Genomic DNA, 20,478 nt, shown 5'->3' on the forward strand with positions numbered 1-20,478 from the left:
CGAGTAATTAAGTGTAGAAGGAAGGTGGAAGTCTGAAAGTCCATTTATAGGAAAAAATGCTTGGGACTTGGCATCTAAAATTAATTATAATTATCATTATCACTCGTTTGAAATGCATTGCATGCAAGTAGATCTGTCAGACTCACATAAAAGTGTAACTAAACTTAAACTTAGTTCAGAATTTTGCTTTGAACTCAATGCAATTTAAAAATACAGAGAATCAGTAATAACCAAGAACGCGTAGTGTTTAGACTGATTAGGTAGGTACATATGTATGTGTATGTGTGTACGTACACTTACGTACGACTTTGAACATGTGTCATTGCAAAGTGCCAATCTTCGCGGTAGGCGCAGTGGTGTCCACCGCATTGGCCTGTAATAAATAAAAAAATTCGAACTCCATTTTCATGTAGGTATTTTGTATTTTTACACGACTGCCCAAAAAAAGAGTGTATTGTATTCAGCGTTCATGTTTGTATATATTTATTGCTTGAGGGCTCTTCGCAATAATTTTAGTTGCTGTGTATAGCAGTGGCGGCGCGTCAAACATATCCATAGGCAAGCCGGGGCTAATTTGGCTTAAGGTTTCAGTACTAGTGCTCGACGCTGCTACTAGTATTCAACATCGGTACTTTATGTCAAAGTGACAAGGATTAAATTTGAATACAGAAAAATCTTCGCCGTTCTAATTTAAGCTACATTACTTTGACATAAAGATGTGCCCATGTCGAATACTAGTGCAGCGTCGAGCACTACTATATACTTCTACCTAGTGATGTGCCGTGGGAATTTCCCGGGAACAAGGAATATTCCCATATGGGAAATTCCTGGGAAATTTCCCGGTGTTCCCGGGAATTTTCCCCAAACAGGGGAATATTGAAACAGATTCAGCGTATTATAATTTTAATTAAAGCTAGCTATAACGACAAATAACTGCGTTTAGTAAAATAAAGTAGCCAAAAACCATTATTTGCAAAGTGGCTTCCCAAAAAAAATACTTGGAAAGTGGATTTGCTTACAACATTCGCCACTTTGGATGCTTAAAAAAATATGGCATCACTTTAAGCCCCCGAAGTACCTGAATGCGAAATTTTAGCGAAGTCGGACCATTTCGAAATTATCTCCATACAAATAGATAAAAAAAATTTTAATCTCCAAAAAATTATGGCTACAGTTTTTTTATTGGATATTTTGATAATGTAATGCAAAAACATTCACGAGAACACGTCCTTAATACTCGTATGTAGAAGAGTTTCTTGGTAAAAAACTTACGGAACTCCACTATTCTTATTACATAGTACCTAACTTATTTTGATCCTGATTAAATTGTGATAATTTTTATCGATATTGTATAATGGCGTATTATTGTAAAAAAAAAATGTTTAGGCCGGGGAATTATTCCCAGCAACTATGGGAAAATTCCCAGGAAGAATGGGAAATTTCCCGGGAAGAATGGGAAATTTCCCGGGAGTATAGGGAATTTACGTAGGCGAATGAGATACAGTTTATAATGTTTTTGAAAAAAGTTTAAGATGCTCAGTGTTGACTGAATTTCTGATAATAAAATAGTATATCTATGCGCAATTTCAAAATTCCCCTACTTTCCCTTCATATGGGAAATTTCCCGGGAACGTTTCCGGGAAAATTCCCACCTAGGGAAATTTCCCGGGAACGGCACATCACTACTTCTACCTTACATATTTCCTTTACAACTCTGCTCAAACGTCCAAAAACACAGGCAAGCCGGTGGGAATCGGCTTTTATGGACGCGCCGCCACTGGTGTATAGGTACCAAATACAGATAAATGCTTTTTATTTATTTTACACCGGGAACCAAGTTTGGCTTGTTGGCGTAGTGTACGATGAGTAGCCACAAATCGCGTGGCCCGTTATCCGTCAATACGAAGGTAAGTAACCCACGACGTCATGGTTGGTCGCAATGGTCGCGTCGCTGCCGGTCGCGTGTAGGGTTACCAGATGACAGGAATTTTCCTGACATTTCAGGAATTATGGCCTTTTGTCAGGAATGGGGACGGAACAAGAAAATGTCAGGATTTTTTGAATTGATAGATTTTTTTAAAAGTACCTTTTTATTTACTTAAATTAGTACAAATAATTAATTTAATCATACTTAAATTAATAAAACGAGGCTATCGGCTCTATCGGGTGGCCATCGCTAAAGACGAGCCCTCCCCCCTGTCGTCGTCAAAAATAAAAAATGTATCAGGAAAAATATTCGGAAATCAGGAATTTTTTTCAGGAAATTCTAAATGTGTATCTGGTAACCCTAGTCGCGTGTGTATTATCGGTGCGCGGACGCTATCTGTTAAGTTCGTCCCGCTGATTAAGAGCAGTCATTCCTTGACATTCCAGATCCAGACTCTAAATATAATTATAGACATAATGAACAACTTGTGTTTTGTAAATTTATAGATAGGTACCTATCATATAAATGAAAAAAGTTACAAGTTTAATTGATTGATTGATTTTGATTTATACTAATAAGACCTATTTAGGTATCATTGTTTTACATAACAAGCAAAGCTAGTTAACTAATTAATACATATTTATTTATAACTGTATTTGACTGAAATGTACGATCGTATACCTCGTTTTTTTAGCATTAGAAAAAAGGTAAACAATCTTGATGTGTCTTTTAATTGAAAAACACAATTTAAAAATAAGTTACGGCAAATATGTTAACAATTATGAATCTAATACGATCATTTATATTCTTCTGCTTTCATAAGTAATAGTTTTTGGTTTTTTAAAATAGTAAAAGAAGAAGAAGAAAACAGAGAAAGAAGATATGAAAGAGAAGAAGATGTGTCAAGATCTGAGAAAATTGTGCTGGTACATACAGGGTGATTCAGGAGACGTGAGCAGGACTAACACTGCGCGTTTTGTAAATTATAAGCAACTGTTTCGTATCACTATTAGTGAGATTAACGTTAATTTTCTACTAGTGTTGAAAAAAAAATTAATAAATTTATTTACGACATGCATGGTCACTCTAAAATTAGAACACTAAACTACCGATATTCTGTGTCAAATTAAATGTCATCACGGCCTGGTTACTTTTGAAAAATCGTATCTCACTCAAGTTTGACAGTTTATTTTCTTCGTAATCAAAAAACTGTCATTACGGTTAAAGAGGTTTTATGTTTATTAATTAGGTATTGTAGGGTAACCATGATTGTAGAGAGTTAAATTTGCCCTCACCAAAAATATAAAAATAGGAAAAAGTGTCGTTGTTTCACCTAAATACGACGGTGATCGATCAATTATCAGTTACTGAGTGTGCAGGATTAGTCCTGCTCACGTCTCATGAATCACCCTGTATATCAGTAGGTAGTTACTTTTTATAACTAAAAGTTATAGTACATTGTAGGAGAGGACGGAAAACCGCTAAAAGGTGGACGAGTGAGTTCGAGGGCCGACACGTTAGTGGAGGCCCGCGAATAATACGAGTCCATCTTTAGCGTTTCCGGCCGAGGCATTACATAGTGCTTTTCACGACTACTGCGAGGAAATAAGAAAACATTTACATAACTATAAGTACTAGCCCGCGATTTCTCTGGTAGCAAATTACTAGCCACTGCCTGTTCTGTCTCTTGAATTTCGGTAGGCGTCAGCGTAAGAATATGATTTTCTTCACTAGAAGAACTCATTTTTATAGCGAGCGTAGATACGCGTTTCTTATATTTTTTAGTCAAACACAATATACACTATCCAATTCAGTAAGTATTTTCAGATCCCGCCTTTTTTACTTTTTTTACCACTTTTAAGAGGCGTTTTTCTGTTATTTGCTTCAAACCGACTCTAAAATTAGAAGCGTTTTTGCTAAAAAAACCACAAACAGCTACAAAAGTCAAAAACGCCTTAAGCGTGAACTGAATGGATAATTGTTAAAAAAAAATGAAGTGAATGGTTTTGTCAATTCTTTTTTTTTAAACAAGAAATTGGTTCTATAAATAACCTAATTTTATTTTTGAAGGAAAAAGTTGCGCAAAAAAGACCTTTTATTGTTTTTTATGTTTTAAATGATACTCATTGCTGTAGCGAACTGTCACCAATGACAGATGATGATAACAATGAAACATTGTAGTAGTGGTGGTTCAGGTGCTACAGCTATTGCCTACTTTCCAGCTTGGTTTTAGACCATCTATTGCTACATTTCCGAACAGTGGCGTGAAAAAAATTGTCTTCTACCTGAATATCGATTGTTTTCTATGGAAAGCATTACGTGATCGCCTGTCATGTCATAGAAAAGTAAGAAGCTCCAGCCCGGACACGGTCCGGTCTAACGTGATTCATCCTTTAATGAATCCATTTTTAGGGTTCCGTACCCAAAGGGTAAAACGGGACCCTATTACTAAGACTTCGCTGTCCGTCCGTCCGTCCGTCTGTCACCAGGCTGTATCTCACGAACCGTGATAGCTAGACAGTTGAAATTTTCACAGATGATGTATTTCTGTTGCCGCTATAACAACAAATACTAAAAACAGAATAAAATAAAAGATTTAAATGGGGCTCCCATCCAACAAACGTGATTTTTGACCAAAGTTAAGCAACGTCGGGAGTGGTCAGTACTTGGATGGGTGACCGTTTTTTTTTGCTTTTTTTTGTTTTTTTTTTTTGCTTTTTGGTACGGAATCCTTCGTGCGCGAGTCCGACTCGCACTTGCCCGGTTGTCAATATCGCGTTCGAATCGCCCGTCTTGGTAATAAAGACGCCCGGGAAATCGATTTGATAAATGGAATAAAATAAAATGGAGATGGGGTAATGTGGAAAGGTGAATTAAATTCCCAGAATTATTTCGTTGGAGCGGACTGGAAACGAGCCGCATTTCGTTTGAACTCATTAACATTTTCAGTGCAGTATATGCTTGGCAGGTTTAAATTGCCAGGACTCGATGACTCATATCATATTACTTCAACGAACAAGACCAAACTTTAAAGTAGATATTGATTCCTCAAATCCTAATAACTCCTCAAAATCACCAGACTGTTGGGCTTCTCAATAGACATATAGGTACAAACTACATAAATCCGCTCAAAAATTATATTTTTGTAAATTTTTGACATTAGCTTGTCTTATTTACGTGACACAAATTATACGATGGCAAATTGAGTTAAATTATTTAACATTTGGTTCATATGAATTGATAGTTTGATACTTAGATATATATTAAGGTATGATAAAGCATAGATGATTGGGTGGTGAGTTTGTCGAGGCGGGCGGTGGCGGTGGACGGCGGTGCACGCTCGCGCTGGGCGGCGGCGGGGGCGGGGGCGCGCCGCAGGGCGGCGGGGGGCGGAGGGGTATTGATCGGCGCCGGCGAACGGCACTGCACCACCTGCCGTTGCAACTCGAAAAATCACCATTTCTCTTTCCCATTAATAGATATTGCGCAAAAATTAAGGACGGTTTATTTGTTTGCTAATTAAATTCAACAGTCCGCTATTTTATCCGAGTATACTTAAATAAATGTAATGTCGTACGCGTAAATGGCTTTAATGGATCGAACAAATAATATTAATTATTTTGCGACGTGTATGCAGTTCCACCCTGGACCTCTCTCCACGTAAAAGCTGTTACGTACTCGACTTTAATAAACGTTAGGTATCTCGGTGTTGTATTTATATAATGGTTTCCCTTTTAATTTGAGTACTTATATTGGTATTGTAAACGCGAAAACTAAATTAACTCTACTGCGTTTGTTACCAAGAATTTTAAACATATCGTATATTTTTTTATTGTATAACATTACAATTAGGTAATATGATTTTAAATTGCATATTTTTTAATAATTACTGATGTCAGTGTAGGTAAAATTAGTCCAATTTAGAATTGTTTCGATACTACCTACCGAGGTGCCTGCTTGGCCATTAATTCGAAGCTAGAAGGTAAGTGGATGAACGTGGGTGTCAGAAATAGTATCCGGCGTGAGGGTGGGTGTCGGAGAAGAGAATGGGAGGTGGGTGAGCAACGGCCCAGACCTTCAACTAACGGTGCTATTGACCTGCAAACAGATTTTGTAACGTCATGTGAGCGTAATCGAGCGTTAACGAGCGGGTTCGCGGCACAGACATCGACAGAAGCCGCCAAAGTAATGCATACCGACACTTATTCATTTATACTGTTAGCCGACAGTCAGTTGCTTCGATGAGGGTTGTGTTCGCAGATTGTCTTAAATTGCCGTGTCCTGTTCATAAGCCTATGCGTTTGTGTCGAGGAAATGCTACTTGTGGGTACTAAGTATGTATATTTGATTGTTGGGTGGAGTTTTTCATTTTCAAGGGGTGCGGTCCTTCAGGAAGCCTGAGCAGTGCGGTGGCCGGCGCTGGCCGGCTGCAAGGTCTGGGTTGCCGGGGTCGACGCCCGCCGCCCCGCCAGCTGTCTCCGCCGCTTATATTTAGACCGGATGGCAAAGCTCTCACTGAAACAGTTTCTCCCTTCTGTTTGCATAACTATTCACATTACTCGACCGGGCGCATTGTTTAATGCAAAATTTCGGGGACGGCAGGCGAGGCGGCGCTATTTGAATGGACTGACGACCAGCGCAAATCAATGGCCGCTTGCGAGTAATTAACTGCGAATCCTAATAGTTTAGTGAATTACTAAACGATCGATAGCATTCCTAATATCAGTCGTCTCCGTCGTTCATGTGTTAGGGCGCACTCCATGCTACTCGCATTTAAGCGATTGTAAATTAATTCTATTCCAAAAAGGGCGGAGTACCGTTATTTTACAAATGCAGTGAGATGCAAACGACGCCTGAGGAACGCCGGTGTACACAGTTATACACACAACACGGCGCGACACGACATCGACACGTCGGTGTGAATCTCGCCTCTAACACCACATAAAAGTATTAAGCAAACCATTATCTCTGTATAGAACAAAACACAATATCAATAATACGTACGAAGCCCGGGAATTAGGGAATTTACCGGCCGAGTGTGATATAAAGAGCCGAGCGAAGCGATGACATTTTATATATTATATAAGTAAAATATAACATACCTGCACACCCCGGCTGAGGCGTGTATAGGGCTTTTCTCACATACAATCTTAAAACAATAATAACTGATAGATAAAGGAAGCGTGTGGCGCGCGCTCAACTTATATTGCCGATCTAGGCCGGAAAGTGTCATGTTGAAGAGAAGTAAACAAAATGTTTGACGAAAATTACATTGCCGGCGCGCATCGCTAATGGGCGTGAAACACTATGTATTGCACTTACTGCTTTATCCAGATGGCTAGACCAGACTTTGATACGTGTTAGTAGGTTAGTGACTTCGCAGCCTATTATCTTTTACAAACGTAATGACAATATTTCACTCTCCCGGCACGCAGGTACACTGTTAACAACGACACAAAGAGGCAGCGGCATACGAACGGCCAACTCGGTTTTAACAAAGCAGCGGTTATCACACATACGCTGGCTTCTCAACTTCAGCAGACAGTTTGCAAAGCCAGTGTAGGCTTGAACACCTTACCAACACGTATACATCGTAAAGATCGTTAGTGTGGATGGTAAATACTAACGTTCTTTATTTGTAAAAAAATAATGAACTTACTAGGCTACGCTAAAATAATACAAATGTTGTAACTCTATGTAACGCAGCTGTTTTCTTGTAGAGAAATTTATCAAACAATAAATACCTACGTATCAACGCCTTAGAAGAACTTATCATGTTATAAATATACAATGATCCAATGTAATACTACATGCATATATCCCCTGACCCTGTGTTTATATGTGTAATTAAGTCCTTAGTTTAAATTTAAAAAAAAAGAACGGAAAGTCCTTGCCACTCCTTGCCAGCCATATGTATAATAAAGAAGCCGGTAAAAGAACATTGTAATGTCCAAGAAGAAGTCAGATAATAAAGCCTAATTAACATTGATAATATATATCCCAAAATATACATCCCAGTACGTAATGCTGATACCTTCATGTACACTACGCAGTTCTGGGAGTTAGCCAGTCGGTTTAAATCTGGCGGCCCCCATGAAAACAGGGCTAACCGTAAACGTTGCCGATTCCCGGGAGAGATTCGTCATTCAAAGAGTAATTGCGCGGGTGTCCGCCCTTTGAAGCCTGCTGTGTCCCTCGGCCCGTGAGCTTCAAAGTACCTACACCTCGGTGCGTTCGAAAATGAGCCAACAACACAACTCGGCTTTATAATGTAGGTAAAATGCCTATAATAGCATATGTATAGGTAGCATTTGAACACCTATACATATGCATATGTAAAAGAGTTCAAATTGCGATTGCGCCAAAGAGTTAGCTCCGTATTGAATATGTGCGGGATGGATGTTAGCCTCCGGTCGGTGAGATCGGAGCCAGAGTAAAATTTCGCTCATATTGCGTTATAATATAAATACTATATAAGCCTTACAAGGTCAAAAACGGTCGAGATATCCGGCGATTTGGGAATTACAACTTTATCATACAACTTTTAAGACTTAATATAAATATAAATAATAATAACTTAATATAAAAATAATAATAAGAGTAATTTATGAACAAGTGTAATGAAAAATGATTCCACAATTACCTAATTCAATAACCTAATCTCACTCTTATTTTACTCACCCGCTACTTCAAGAAGGTAATTGGAACTGCATTCCCTCCAATATCTGAAATAAAAGATAGAAGGTATACATTAGTTATAGTTTAACTTAATTTTTCTTTAACTTCGCCTGCCCAAGGATCTGAATTCTTTATAATATTTGTACACGTTTCTTGATTATTGGTTACCTTTCCATGACTTGTGCTTATGTATAGTATGTGGATAAGTAGGTAAAGTAAAATATATTGTTCTATAATGCAGCTCGCAAAGCACTTAAAGGAATGGTGCTGGCTTAGAGACGTACGAGCCATTTCCATTCATGGCAGCTAAATGTTGCAAGCAGGAAACCGCAGGCCATGTAAGGCCGTGTATGGCGCACTAACAATTTACAACAGATATATTTTTCTATAAACATGTTGGCATGAATGTTCGTAACTCCTTATGTAAAGCGATATGGTAAGTTTTGTACACGTTTGCCATTTTTGTAAAATCTGTAGGTGCATACACAACTAACTACCTACCTGCCTTTACCTACCTATTGTTTTTTGGAGGCAATCTAATAATCGAATTTCTCAAATCAATGTTTCTTTTACCATTATGATTGCTTTGTTTTAAAATTTATCATTGTGTATGGTGAATTTCATCAGTGGTTACTCATAGAGTACCTACGTCTGAATGTCTGTCAAGTTAAACCAGTTTGACAGCATTGGCTTCCCTCTAATGCGGCTGACCCTATAAAAAAATATCTATTGAAACCTGGAAATGAAATACCCACCCGGGTCCGACCTATTCATATAAATACATTAACTTTATGTCGACATTAGGTACATTAGATTGCATTAGGTACTTACTGGTACCAACAGCCCGCGTGACACTGACGGAAGGTTATTTATTATTCAACTAATCGTGGACAGCGTGATAGCCGATAGCGACATCCCGGATGTACTTTTACGAGTATACTTCAAAATAAAATGTAATTCAACACCTAATAAGTGAACTACTCTAGAAAAACTAAAAGATTTCTTAAAATATGAACTATCTCCATATCCAATGTTATTGTTTGGTTTTGGGATGCGAAAATCTAAAAAATCTATGTTGTACGAAATGTTCACGTTAATCCCAGAGCAAAATGTAGTGATGGTAGCGCTTAAATGGCGGTTATCTGCATCACAAAGTTGTTTGGCAAAAAGGAATGAATGACTTTTGACAACATTTGTCAAAGATATGTTGGGTACTTAAGTATATTAAAAAATAGTACAACAATTTGACCGTTGTTTTTGACGGTCACGACAATGAATTTAAACGTGAAACACCAAGAACGAAAACGCAGAGCAGCCAAAGGGAAGTTAGGGCCTGAAATTGTGATGTGGAATGTTCAAATTGAAGCAACCATTTCACAAGAAGCATTTTTGAGTAATGAGAAAAATACTCAAAAGTAGTTTTATTTCATTATTAAAACGATACCTGGAAATAGAAGGCATTCCCGTTGTCCAAAGCCGTGATGATGCAGACACTTTGATAGTCGCAACAAGCAGCAGAAATTGCAAACACGGAATAATTTGATAAATGAATTTCAAGGTGAAACACCAAGAACGAAATCGCAGAGCAGCGAAAGGGAAGTTAGGGCCTGAAATTGTGATGTGGAATTGTCAAATTGTAGCAACCATTTAACAAGAAGCATTTTTGAGTAATGAGAAAAATACTCAAAAGTAGTTTTATTTCATTATTAAAACGATACCTGCAAATAGAAGGCATTCCCGTTGTCCAAAGCCGTGATGATGCAGACACTTTGATAGTCGCAACTGCAGCAGAAATTGCAAACACGGAACAATTTTAACAACGAATTTAAACGTGAAACATCAAGAACGAAAACACAGAGCAGCGAAAGGGAAGTTAGGGCCTCAAATTGTATTGTGGAATGGTCAAATTGAAGCAACCATTTCACAAGAAGCATTTTTGAGTAATGAGAAAAATACTCAAAACTAGTTTTATTTCATTATTAAAACGATACCTGCAAATAGAAGGCATTCCCGTTGTCCAAAGCCTTCATGATTCAGACACTTTGATAGTCGCAACTGCAGCAGAAATTGCATACACGGAACAATTTGATCAATGAATTTAAACGTGAAACACTAAGAACGAAAACGCAGAGCAGCCAAAGAGAAGTTAGGGCCTGAAATTGTGATGTGGAATGGTCAAACATTATTGAAGCAACCATTTCACAAGAAGCATTTTTTAGTAATGAGAAAAATACTCAAAAGTAGTTTTATTTCATTATTTAAACGATACCTGGAAATAGAAGGCATTCCCGTCGCCCAAAGCCGTGATCATGCAGACACTGATAGTCACAACTGCAGCAGAAATTGCAATCACGGAACAATTTGATCATGTTGTTGTTGTTGGCGAAGACGTCGATCTGCTGGCTATAATGAGCAGTATAAACTGCAGGACTACTAACTACTTGCTTTGTATAGTACTTCGTTATATTCAATCACGTATGTTAAATTTAAATCCCTAATATGTAGTCTATAACCAAATAAATGAAGAGGTAACTGTCTACCTATTCATGCTTATACCGCTGAACCGATTTAGAGGAAACTTAGTAGCTATACAGAGATATCGTTTGAGGCCTACAGACGCAGCCGAAGCAGACGAAGTCGCAGGAAGAAGCTGTACACGTCATGCAAAACAATGCACTTATTTTGTGAATAGAACAATTATAAAAGCTATATTCATTAACGACGTCGAGAACCCCATACGTGAGTAAATGTGGGTCCATTATTACCAAAAGCAAACAAGAAGATATTCTTGTGCGTGGGTCGAGAGAGACAATGTCCTCAGACAGTCACGGACTCGAGATGTTTCGGACAGATCGTTTAGTCGATGGGTCGACAATCAGAACGGCAAACAAGTCATTAAGCATCGGGACTTTAAGCTGATAGCAAATATACTTTTTGTGGAATCCCGAAGAGGTTTCTTTAGAAAACTTAAATTGTATACTCTACGCTGTTTAACTTTTTTACCTATTTCAATGGCAAGTAAGGCTTGTTAAACCTTTTTATTATTTGTAATAAGAACACTCATGGTTTTTGATATTTGTATTTTTATATTCACATGTTTTATAAGTGTCATTGATTCTTAATTACCTTTTCATTGCGTAAACGTGTTACTCTGTACTCTTAAATGATTATTAAATGATTTCCAATTTCCAATAATATTCCACGGATTTCACAACTAATTTAAGAAGGCTTTAGACTGACTGTTTCATGTAGCTCATTAAGTATGTGTTTGAGGTACCTTTGTCGGCGAACTCGCGGGAATATGCAACCAAGTCACGAGCGACATCTGCACGATTTGCAGCGACTGTGTATGATATGAATTTGAAAACATCCTTATTTTACACTAGATTCTGTTCTGCAGATATTGTCCCAGGAGAAATAAAGATACATATAGGTACTAAATTTATTTAGCTTTAGAAAGAGCTTCGGAGAAGTAAGCTTGTGGGTGCAAATGGGGCACTGTTTGCGGTACTTAAAAATTTGAAGTATTAGGTAAACTATAAGTATTGACCATGCTACATAAGATAAATAATTCCATTATTACATATTAACAACAATGGCTTAAATCTTTGCTCGAGTCCCACCCGCATAAACTAGGCAACAATAATCTGGTGACATATTATTGTATGAAAGTATATATGTATATTTTTCTAGACATGTCAAAAGCTTTTGACTTTGTAGACCATTCGTTACTTTTAGACAAACTAGAAAGTTATGGTATAAGAGGTCTTTCACTCAACTGGCTAAGAACCTATTTAAAAGATCGGAAACAATGTGTAGAAATTGTAAAACTCAACGATCTTAATGTAGAAACCGGCTTCAGATCGGAGCTCAAATGTAACGATTTTGGTGTACCGCAAGGTAGTGTACTTGGACCTTTATTATTTATTGCCTATATAAACGAATTACCAGATATAATTCCATATAAATCTGTTATGTTTGCTGATGACGTATCCTTTATTGTTACATCAAAAAAGAATGAAAATATTGAAGAACATGAATGTAAAGTTAATGAGACCTTAAGTAATGTTATAAAATGGCTGGAAATACATAATTTGCAAATTAATATTAGTAAAACCAATTATATACAATTTAACTCCAAACTTGGCGAAGATGTTAAGATTAATATACATTACGGAAATGAGACAATTCAAGAAATGGAAAGTGTAAGTTTTTTAGGACTAATTTTAGATAAACATTTGGATTGGCAAGCACAAATAGGAAATATTCGTTGTAAACTAAATAGATTTGTATATGTACTACGTAAGTTAAGACGCTCATCAGGCCTACATACAGCGTTAGCAGCGTATCATGGATATATTAGTTCAGTGTTAAGATATGGGCTTATTTTGTAGGGAAATTGCACGAATTTTAATATTCCATTCGTAGCACAGAAAAAATGTGTACGTGCTATTTGTAATATAGCCCCATTCAAAACACGCAAACCATCCTTCAAAAAACTTGGAACCTTACCGCTGCCATGTTTATACATTTTGGAAATCTGCATGTTTGTAAAAAAGCATATGTATTTATTTACAACAGCTGAAAGCGCCTCTACTAGAAATCAACGGGATCCTGGAAGGCTGGTTCATAACTGTGTTCCCAGGACAGCACTATATTCTAATCACTGTTTTGTTATGTGCATGAAACTTTTTAACAAACTACCAAAAACGTTAAGAGAACTACCTGTACATAGATTTAGAAATAAATTGATGAAGCTATTGACTGATAAAAGCTATTACAGTGTAAAAGATTTCCTCTCTGAAGATATACAGCCAGATTAGGAGTAGTTTTAAGATTTTTGCATGCTAGTACAACTTGTATAGTACAAATAGCAGAATAAGCAACCAATTGTCACTTACCACCTAAGACACTATTGTACCTACTTATTCTTTGCAAATAAATACTTATACTTATTATACTTATACTTATGTATTATAGGTAAGTAATTTAATGTAACTATAATCGATGTCTTGTTACATATCCTTGTTTAATGAAGTAATATTGTTTGCATAACAATACACATCGTAGGGTAGGTACCTACCTACTTAGTCATTCTGGTTATATGCAATCCCTGTTTCCGCTGAGGCATTAAGTAATATGCCAAAAGCGATTTTCTCAAACAACTTAAACAAGATTCATAAAAATGTACACATGTATCAGTACCTATTATTCAACCAATTTTGTTATTTTTCACGCTCAAGAATGCATTTTATCACTATCCACTAAGTATTTACTGCGTTTCTAAGAGAAATAGCGAACAAAATTTAAACATAGGATATACATAACTATTTTAGGGCAGCTAGGCAAAACAAAATTTTTCGAGAAGAGCAGTTGGTTAGCGTCAGAGATACCATAAACGTTCAGTTCTAGGACCATTTCTGTAAGTTAACGTGCGTGGGTAAAATTTCTATTCCTATTAAACTGTGATATGAAATCATCAATGTAAGTAAGTACCTACAGTAATTTCTACAATTAAGTCATAAATTTATTATAGGTCAACAAACAATTAATCTGAAATATTTATTTAAACTACTATTTGAGCCTTAATTAGACGTATTTTAGTTTAAATTAATTCAGTTTTACCTACAAAACTAAAACTAAACCTAAAAAAAAATACCTAAAAATCTATATCTAGAGAGGGCCCTGGGGCATAGTGCCAAGAATGTAGTTCTATATTTTTTTAGGTATTAGTTTTAGTTTTGTAGGTAGTTTTAATTTTTGGTTACTTTATTCTAAGTTTGTTATTCAGTTTTTAATTTTAGGTATAAATTTTATTATAAAGTAATTTATTATTTGTATTATAGAATAAATACGAATATTTTTATTGTTTAGGGTTCCGTAACTTAAAAGGAATTAAACGGAACCCTTATAGGATTACTTTGTTGTCCGTCCGTCCTTTATGTCGGGAACGCGTTGCGATATCGAGTTGTAACTAAAACCATATACTCAGACCTCTATTCTATAGCCCCTTAAAGCTTTGAAAAATTCAAACTTCTAAATTACCTTAAAAAAATTAGGGTCGAATATGCCGCAAAAAAACCCAGACATTTTGACACTCATGAGAATAAAAATTTATAGGGTAGGTACTTCCCGTTGACCTAGAACTATGCAATATGGTAAGTAATATCTTCTTAAACTACAAGTACAAGTAAAAATCTCAAAACTATAAATATGGCAAAATCGCAATATAATAAAAAAATAAGTTAAATTAGTACGGAATACTCGGTGGGCGAATCCGACGTTTTTCTAGTGATTCGAAGTTTGATCAGAAGTCAGAACTTTATAATAATTATAATATTCAACATTTGTATGGAGAGCTAGCAGAACTAAATTGGGAACGAGCGCGCAATATTTTAACAGTTGGCAATTGGCATTATTAGGTACTAGGTAGATACGTCAGGACAAGAGGCGGTGGTGACGTGCCGCATATCTGTCCATCACTTAATTAAAGTAGGTACCCGCAGCTAAACATGTATGTTGTTGAGCATGTCCTTGTAACAGATACGGGCTCAGTTTCAATTGAGAGCCGCTCGCGTTTAACATAAAATACATGCGTTAAACCAGACTACTCAAACTGTAAATTATCAAATATGAACGAACACTAAATAACAGAGTCGATTTTATTGCACGACGACTGTGTGAATTGAATATAGTGCTCTCTAACATATTGCCGACGTTTAACGTTGGTGTCGTCGCTAGAGTTATTTTAAAGTCGCGGCACGTGTTGCGCGGTTGTTGGGGTCCAAAACCGCCGGAAGGATGTCCCGTCCCTGTACCGAGCGCGAGCGTGAGTTAGCATAACTTGTCACGCTTGCCATGCAGTAGGCGCTAGCGCAACTATCATATTTTGTTTTATAATATTTTATTTCTATTTCATAATTGGAACATATATCTAATAAGCTTGTAAACCTGAAGGCTGACAAATCGAACTTTATTTACAGACTTGCGATGTCGGTCCATCTGTATCTCACGTGCAAGCCAAAAAACCTATTATTTCGGCGATAAAACAATTAGGACGGAGCAGCTACGAAGGGAACTAACCACGATAAAGCTAATACATCGTAAGTCCCAAACATTAACGACGTTGAAGCGCGTTTGACGTCGACAATCTCCTATGGGAATGTAAACATATGGCGCATAATGGAGACAATCCGAGCGCACGCACGCCGACGGCCGCGGTGACGCCGGCATTTCTGCCGCAGTGTTAAAAGATGCAGTAAGGTCATTCCATGATATCGTTTCATATTGAAAATTTCAACACAATTGTCATTCTTCATACGGAAGAATTTTCTCATTAATAAACAAAACTATTGACGCATGACGAATGTATTAGGTATGTAAAGGCTATCATAATGTTTAATATAGAAATCAAAAAATCCCCAACCCAGAACTATAAATAATATTCAATCAAATGTGTGCTAAGGAGCCGGTTTTTTTTTGGTACACTATAGTAACTAGTATTTTTATTTTCGATTTAAAATATTTTAGTGTCAAAACTTCGCCTTGTGTTAATTTACACTCGGCCAATTTATTGTTTTTCTACTCGTCGACTGTAATTGTTGATTTAAGATTTCGTATATCTACCAATGATTAATTGGGTACTTTTAATCTATGGGCTCCCAACTCCAGCATGGTAGTCAGCTACCTCATAAGTCTCATAACGCCATAATTATCACTTTGGTATTGTCTTATAGGGCTAAATTTGATTACCAAATTTACGTGTGCGAAGACTTACTTTAAGTAGAATAAAGTCACTATTTTAGATAACTGTGAGTATAGCAAAGCGCACCATCGTTCCCAGACTTCCCAGTTCGCCGAACCCACACCATGCATGCCCGCTATGACGCGAGTATAATGTTTATGACCGCACATTTCTATAACGTGGGCTAGAAATGGTTAGTTATGAATGTTACGACGACCGACAGTGAAAAGCGAGTGTGTGTGGGAAGAAATTACCTATACCTAGATAATATGGTGTTCTGCGATCAGCTCAAACTGGTTACGTCTAATCGTCTAATGGCCTATCGATGTAAACTACGGTTTCAGCGAAACCTGTAAAAATGTACGTATAAATTCATCACAGGCGGTAGCGATATTATCTAGTGGTATCAGTAACAGCGTGAATTCTTTCTCGTAGCCATAATGCATTATCGCTGTGTTATTGGTCCTACAATACAGTATGAAGTAGGACATTGCATACTATTAGTTCTCGGTATTTGAGCAGCTCCAATGCCTATCTACTGCGTTGTAGGAGGTACCTAACTGTTCCAATGTCTTGGAGGGCAAGGTTTAGTGTTTATGTACAAGACTTGAAAATTACTCAATCTACATTCTAAATTTGTGTCCTTAAAATTTTATGTCTATTTAATCATTTAAAAGCACACCAATCATAAGATTCTTAAGCATAGCTAAGCTAAGCTATATGTACGTACCTATTGAATCAGCATGTAATACGAGTATGTAACATAGAACGATATTAAATTCCTGTGCTTCCATATTACGCTAAAGTATACAAGCCTGCGAGAAAACTAGCTGGGAACGGGTCCACCCACGAGGCGCTGCCCACCGACACAGAGCCTCCGTTCCTTTCACAACATTGCCACACCGGCTCCAGGCTCTTACACGCAACAAACCCACTGACAGATCTCATATAAATGCCACCTGCTATGAGACTATATTCAGAGACCAAACTTTTATATCCGCAACGCAGGCTTCGTCAGGTAAACACAAATTTACAATCAGCTACAGGCATCGTCATAAAAAACTACAGCGATAAAATCCGCAACAGGCTTCGTCAACTCACTTACTCTAAAAATGCACATTAATAAGAAACAAAAAAAAACCTACAAATAAAATAGACCCTCCAACTCACCGCCAGCAGGCAGTGTATCCAACAGGCTGGCCGCATTTCCCCGTTGAATAGCGATGCTAATTCTCTGGGAAAAATACTGGCCAGCCCTTTGGTCACCCGTGGCATCGACCAAACGCGACGCCAAATCCTTATATATAAGCGCCGGGCGCTGGGCCCCCACGACCCTAACGTTTCCACCAAGTATATTATATATTATTTCGTTTACAACATTGCATTTTGGCTCACTTGAAATAGGTACCTAATTAGATGTTGTCAATTAATGTGTTAATCTCATCGATGCTTGGAACTAATCAGAGACGAGCTGAACTGTCTGCCCTATAGATAAATTTACTTTTCCATATCGATTACGCAACCACATATTGAGGTGTCGTTAATTCAGCCAGCAGAGTTTTTGAAAAATCGTAGTTTTAAAATCATAATAAACTTGCCGAAAAATAAGAATAGCAATCATGAGGCCTAAGTAACTTCGCCGATTCGAAATCTGATTAAAAATCTTTCGCTAGATAGAAAACAATCGCAAACATGGTGTAAAACGAGCCACGATGTTTTTTACCAATTTATTGCAAAAATGGTTTTGAAAAAGGCATACATAATTTTATTTTTGATCGAATTCACTGATAATTTTTTGCTAAATATTATACTAAAATATAACAATGATATCCGTGATTCCAGGCACGCTCGGCTGTATACGCTCAGTCAGTGCTTATAGCGAGCTGCCATCTGAACTGAACTCACGGCGCTATAATTCTGAATTCAATACTTCCAATCATGTTCCGATTTTGGTCGCGCTTTTGATTTTTTTGGATTGCAAAATAGTTCGAAAACATTACGAAGTATAGGTAAGCAATTGTGAAAATTATGATAGATATTAATACATAACTATCATAATTTTCGCAATTGATAAATGTTCCTTCCGTAGTGTGTAGGAGACGATTGTAACAGTAGCACAGTAGCTACTAATAATTCTTATCACTGTTACTAGCGACCTGGTAGTTAATCAGTAGTTATTACACTCGTTACCAAAGAGTATTTAGCTCCAATGATGTAACCCGACATCGCGGTTAGCATTGTTTGTTGACAGATAGATACGTAGGTACTTACTTAGCAAAAAGCAAGCGGACATACGGGCCGATTCGAACTTCAAGATACGTCAAATATTACGTCTAGATACGATATGGATTAGATATGTCTATGATATATCGTATCTAGACTTAATATTTGACGTATCTCAGAGTTCGAATCGACCAAGTTAGAGTCTGCATTGCGTAAGGCAATCACGGGGAAACTGTTGGTTACTAATCAATGTAATAATACCAATTGGAGCACAGCAATAGATTTGAACTCAACATTGTTACCTATATTTTAAGTACATAGATATAGCGTAATAATAGATGGAAACAAGTAGATAAAGTATAATGCTTACGCTTCGGTTTGACAGTTTACCTTTGACAGTTTATCACAAGTCATACTGCATTGCACAATGCAAAAATTAAAAAAAGCGGCCAAGTGCGAGTCGGACTCGCCCATGAAGGGTTTCGCAGCAGCAAGTAACATAATAAAAATGCTGTTTACGATTTATGACGTATTAAAAAAACAACTTACTAGATCTCGTTCAAACCAATTTTCGGTGGAAGTTTGCATGGTAATGTACATAATATATTTTTTTAATTTTATCATTCCCTTATTTTAGAAGTTGAGTCTCGTTTGGGATGCGGTGGTGGACGGTCGTGCCCGGGAGAAACAAAGGAATCATAAACGCGTTAAAATCCCATCGAACAATAGTCACCCATCGCCAGATGCTAGTGCAATCGCGGCACAAACATCTAAGTACCGACGCGCGCTAACCAAAGCTCTCGCGACGCGTTCTTGCCCAACTCCAACCTTTCGTGACAGTGCTTATAAATTTATATATTACATATATCAGTGCAACCCGGTCATATAATATTTCCGCGTACCAGTGCGTCAAACTAAGTGAGTGCGAGCCGTGTCCACGCCAACCGCGACGAGCGCATGATCGCGGCTATCATCACAGTCAAATTTGGTGAGACCGTTCCTACTCTGTTATTCTTAAGCACTAGACGTGCTCAAGCCCTAAGCCTAAGTTCCTACGCGACATAGTAGGTAGGCAACCTAAGTACCTGAATAGGTATATAGTATAACCTTAACGAACCTCATTACTTTTAAATGCATCTTGCAATTACACGTAGGAAGACTAGAATATTTAGAATAAGACAAATTAGCGACTAAGCAGCGGAATAAACTGTGACCTCAATGTAACTCATAAGTTACTAACACAATAAGTTACGGAGTCTTATATTGAACGTAGATATCCACCCCGCAATCACACGCAGGTAAACAGTAGGACCTTAAATTAGGCCAAGTAACGACTAAGTACCTAGCTAAATATAACACGACCCCAACCTCATTAAACCACTAAGTTACTAAGACACTAATTTATAATCTGAGCATAAATATTATCTAATAGCAACTAGGTTTATTAGGCAGTCTAGGCACACATAGGAAAACCCTAGAATAAGCCAAATAGTAATCAAGTAGCTAAATAGTTACAGCATAGGTAACTACTGGTCCCCACCAGATTGAATAATTAAGATAGGATATATTTATACACCGGCTACAAGTCCTATCTATCCTTGAAAACCTCCAGAAAAGGTACCTATATTGAGAATAAGGCCAGAAAGCGAATATAAGTAGCTGAATCTAGATTCACGCTTTACTAATATCACGTTACTACCTATTTCATACCTACATATATAATAAACTGAACTTATCTGAAAATAACACATAGGAAAACACTAGAATATTTAGAATAAAGAAAATAGCGAATAAGTAGCCGAACACCTAGATACAGAGCGACCCTAATCTAGTCAAAATTAAGTCAATAATTCGTATATTTATCTTACTCAATTATAACTATAAGGAAGACGATAGAATATTTACA

The 20,478-nt window shown here is 37.2% G+C and overlaps 1 protein-coding gene across 1 annotated transcript in view; it reads right to left on the reverse strand.

The window, feature by feature from the left end:
- LOC134678915 (amyloid beta A4 precursor protein-binding family B member 1-interacting protein) overlaps nt 1-20,478 on the reverse strand; it is a 79,764-nt gene that overhangs the window by 38,911 nt on the left and 20,375 nt on the right. Inside the window, exon 2 of the mRNA XM_063537660.1 lies at nt 8,609-8,652. The gene's annotated coding sequence lies outside the window, so the exon portion shown is untranslated. The remainder of the gene's footprint in view (nt 1-8,608; nt 8,653-20,478) is intronic.

This window comes from Cydia fagiglandana, chromosome Z (assembly GCF_963556715.1).
Source record: "Cydia fagiglandana chromosome Z, ilCydFagi1.1, whole genome shotgun sequence".
Lineage (NCBI taxonomy): Eukaryota > Metazoa > Arthropoda > Insecta > Lepidoptera > Tortricidae > Cydia > Cydia fagiglandana.